At 43.5% G+C, this 4855-nt stretch overlaps 1 pseudogene; it reads right to left on the bottom strand.

The window, feature by feature from the left end:
• Window positions 1–2213: 2213 nt before the first annotated feature.
• LOC138073840 (ubiquitin-conjugating enzyme E2 D3 pseudogene) lies at window positions 2214–2658 on the bottom strand (annotated as a pseudogene).
• Window positions 2659–4855: the final 2197 nt, after the last annotated feature.

The following is a 4855-nucleotide window of genomic DNA, read 5'->3' as shown; positions in this document are numbered from 1 at the left end:
TGTGTCAACCTGTAACAGACTGTGCACTTTTAACTGAACATGCAAAATATTCACTCTCTTAAACTTTACATCATCATTTGGTGTCAAACAATGAGCCAAATCCCAACAGTATATACAAAAAACAGCTTTGCATTTACAAAAGATTGTTTCCTATACTGATTAATCCAGACAGCTAAATGCTCAAAATTCTCCAAGCCAGGCTTCAGCAATATGTGAACCATGAACTTCCAGATGTTCAAGCTGGTTTAGAAAAGGCAGAAGAACCAGAGATCAAATTGCCAACATCATCAAAAAAGCAGGAGAGTTCCCAGAAAAACCTCTATTTCTGCTTTATTGACTATGCCAAAGCCTTTGACTGTGTGGATCACAATAAACTGTGGAAAATTCTGAAAGAGATGGGAATACCAGACCACCTGACCTGCCTCTTGAGAAACCTGTATGCAGGTCAGGAAGCAACAGTTAGAACTGGACATGGAACAACAGACTGGTTCCAAATAGGAAAAGGAGTACGTCAAGGCTGTATATTGTCACCCTGCTTATTTAACTTATATGCAGAGTACATCATGAGAAACGCCGGGCTGGAGGAAGCACAAGCTGGAATCAAGACTGCCAGGAGATATATCAATAATCTCAGATATGCAGACGACACCACTCTTAAGGCAGAAAGTGAAGAAGAACTAAAAAGCCTAGTGAAAGAGGACAGTGAAAAAGTTGGCTTAAAGCTCAACATTCAGAAAACGAAGATCATGGCATCCGGTCCCATCACTTTATGGAAAATAGATGGGGAAACAGTGGCTGACTTTTTATTTTTGGGGGCTCCAAAATCACTGCAGATGTTGACCGCAGCCATGAAATTAAAAGACGCTTACTCCTTGGAAGGAAAGTTATGACCAACCTAGACAGCATATTAAAAAGCAGAGACATTACTTTGTCAACAGAGGTCCGTCTAGTCAAGGCTATGGTTTTTCCAGTAGTCATGTATGGTCGTGAGAGTTGGACTATAAAGAAAGCTGAGTGCCAAAGAATTGATGCTTTTGAACTGTGGTGTTGGAGAAGACTCTTGAGAGTCCCTTGGACTGCAAGGAGATCCAACCAGTCCATCCTAAAGGAGATCAGTCCTGGGTGTTCGTTGGAAGGTCTGATGTTGAAGCTGAAACTCCAGTACTTTGGCCACCTGATGCGAAGACTGACTCATTTGAAAAGACCCTGATGCTGGGAAAGATTGAGGGCAGGAGGAGAAGGGGACGACAGAGGATGAGATGGTTGGATGGCATCACTGACTCAATGGACATGGGTTTGGGTAGACTCTAGCAGTTGGTGATGGACAGGGAGGCCTGGCGTGCTGCGGTTCACGGGGTCACAGAGTCAGACGTGACTGAGCGACTGAAATGAACTAAACTCATTGGTTTATGAAACTTTATTGAAAAAGAATAAATCAATTACTAGCAGAGCTATTAGTTGATCACTCATCCATTGACAGCTTGCACCATTTATTCAGTGCTATATTAAACAGTGTATTGGAAGACAGATTAACTAATAGCTCCAAGCCTAACAATTTAAATGAAAATTTTAAAATGTTTGAGACCCTATTTTCGAATACAAAGTGTGTTTGACTTCCTATTTCCATTCTCTGTAGAATAAGAACAGGTCATTCCTTTATTGAGATGCATAAAATACATCACATTTTCTGTTCTGCTGATGCTATAAATTCAATAAATTATCCAGCCACATCAGTTATGAGCATAAAGTATATCACGTAACCTCAAATCTCTAACAGTGGAATGCTTAAACAAGGATGGATGCTGCTAGAATAATCCTGCTTCCTTTGATGCAACAACTCAGCCTCCATCTCCCTCCCTCTCAGATGATTCTTCAGCATGTTAGAGCAGTGAGCAATGGTTCTAGTCTCGTAACCAAGTTAGAGTGAACACATTGGCTACATAGTACACATGCTACATTTTCTAAAAAATTCTGAATCTTGCGCAACTATTCTCTTGTAACTACTTTACAGTTTCTAAAAGCAGTTATTGTCCAAAGCTGGAAGAACTTAAGTCTTCACAGATGGGCATGTGACTGGAGGGAGGTAAACAAAAAATACAATTAAAAAAGATGAGGTCTGATATGAGAGCAGCCCGGTAAGAAAATCAGAAAAGAAGCACTAATTTAAAGTTTATTCTAACTATAATACAGGTTATTCTGTCTTTAAGGTAGCATCACATGGCATAATTCTGAGTCCATTCCCGAGATATTCTGCTGTACTTATCTTTGTCTGTTTCATAGATCCATGCAGTCTCTGGCACTAAGGGGTCACCTGGGTTTGGATCACACAGCAGTGAACAAATGGATAAAAGAACTTTAGAAACAGTTAAAGCAGGAGACCACTGTGATCTTAGAATATCGAGACAAATGCTGCCATTACTCTTAATATTTGGATCATAAATTCTTGTTGTAAATACAGCCTTAGGTGGTTTGAAGGGGTAGTCTGTAGGCAAATGAATTGCCAAAACGAATACACTGTCTTGATATGGGCTGTCATTAGGTCCCATAATTGTGACTTGCCAGTGAAACATATCATCCCCCAACTGGACTTGCAGAACATTGTGCTGGAGGGTCACAGGCCAAATCACTAAGTTCCTTATTAGTCTGTTTCGGTACCATAGTCTGTGCTTTTTGTCTGGCTCCTCACTATCTCGGTGTGTGCTGGAAGGTCCAGCTCATGATTATCCCAGCAACTGGGAAGGATTGTCTATTCATCTCACATCAGCTCTGCCAGACACAGGCACTTGGTATTGAGGAGGTGGATCTCGCAAGAACCCCAAGGCTGGTTTCTTCAGCGCTCAGCCTTCTTTACGGTCCAACTCTCACGACCATACATGACCACTGGAAAAAAACATAGCTTTGAGTAGACAGACCTTTGTCAGCAAAGTGATGTCTCTGCTTTTCAATATTGTCTAGGTTTAGCATAGCTTTTCTTCCAAAGAGCAAGCATCTTTTAATTTCATGACTGAAGTCACCAGCCACAGTGATTTTGGAGCCCAAGAAAACAAAGTCTGTTACTGCTTCTCTAACAGAGCAGGATGAGCACAGCCCTTAGCAGGTAGCATTGCTGTGCCTCATTACTCTGCGCCCTGTTACTAGGCAACAGGTCCTGGTCAGCTATTGGTTAGCACAGCAGTGGGTCCTGCCCACTGGTAACTGTCAACAGGGGACCATTGGGGAAATGATTCAGTCAACAATCCATGGGGTGGTGGTCATCAGATGGAGAGTGAAGTAAAAGGCAGATGCAGGCCTTCTCCTGGAGGCCCTCCAGCTTACTCAGCCTTGGGCCAGCAGGTGAGCTGGAGAGCCCAGGGAGCAGACTAGGGAGCCCAGACTAGGGAGTCCATGGGGTGGTGGTCATCAGATGGAGAGTGAGGTAAAAGGCAGATGCAGGCCTTCTCCTGGAGGCCCTTCAGCTTACCCACCCTTGGGCCAGCAGGTGAGCTGGAGGGCCCAGGGAGCAGACTAGTGAGCCCAAGGACTATGTCCTGCAGAGCTCCAGAGCCCTCACTAAGGCCCTCCACTAGCCATGGCCCAGGACTTGAGAAGTAGTGAACCTCTCCCATCTCTGTGACCCACCAGCAGTGGCCGTCTGTATGCGTCACAGTCTGTGAGACCTGGTCTCCCCATTTGGATGGCCTGAGGAGACTGAGGCCACTTGGCTTGGATGCCTGGCTCCCTCAGGGATGACAGCTGGGCAGGATATGGGAACCTGGCCCTGAAGGAGCTGCCAACTGAGATCTGCCTCCTCTTAGCCAGGACTGGGACCTTGGAGGGTAAAAGTTGTGCCTTGGGACTTTGCCCTTTCTCGTCAGGACAGAGAATAACATTCATCTGGTAGAGATTTTCAGGAACATCATTACCTGACCATGACCTGACCTTGAGAACAAAGGATTGGACACCCAGAAGTCTGCAACAGCTAACCATGCCCATCCCTCACCTTTTCCTTTTAAAGGGACAGCTTTCAGTAACTTTGGGGTTCTAGGATATGAGCCACCCATTTTCTTGTATGAATCTGTAATAAACCTTTCTCTCTTCCAAACTCTTATGTTTAGTATTTATGGGCCTCACTGTGCATCGGGCGCATGGATTTGCGATTTCAGTAACACTTCCACTTTTCCCTCTTTTACTTGCCATGAAGTGATGGGACTGGATGCCATGATTTTTTTTTTTTTTTGATGTTGAGTTTTAAGCCAGCTTTTTACTCTTCTCTTTCATCCTCACCAAGAGGCTCTTTAGTATCGCTTCAGTTTCTGTCATTTAGAGTAGTATCATCTGCATATCTACGGTTGCTGATATTTCTCCTGGCAGTCTTGATTCCAGCTTGTGATTCATCCAGGTTGGCACTTTGCATGAAGTACTCTGCATATAAGTTAAACAGGCAGGGTGACAATATACAGCCTTGATATACTCCTTTCCCAATTTTGAACCAGTCTGTTGTTCCTTGTCCAGTTCTAACTGTTGCTTCTTAACCTGCATACAGGTTTCTCAGGAGACAGGTAAGGTGGTCTCGTATTTTCATCTCTTTAAGAATTTTCCACAGTTTGTTGTGATCCACACAGAGGCTTTAGTGTAGTCAGTGAAGCAGAAGTAGATGTTTTTCTGGAATTCCCTTGCTTTCTCAATGATCCAATGAATATTGGCAATTTGATCTCTGGTTCCTTTGCCTTTTCTAAAGCCAGCTTATTGCTTATACATCTGGAAGTTCTTGGTTCATACTGCTGAAGCCTAATTTTAAGGATTCTGACCATGCTTTACTAGTATGTGAAATGAATGCAATTGCACGGAATTTTGAAAATTCTTTGGCATTGCCCTT

The sequence above is a fragment of the Capricornis sumatraensis genome, chromosome 2 (genome assembly GCF_032405125.1).
Source record: "Capricornis sumatraensis isolate serow.1 chromosome 2, serow.2, whole genome shotgun sequence".
Lineage (NCBI taxonomy): Eukaryota > Metazoa > Chordata > Mammalia > Artiodactyla > Bovidae > Capricornis > Capricornis sumatraensis.
Note: the sequence above shows the minus strand (reverse complement) of the source record. Positions and strands in the feature narration are given on the sequence as shown.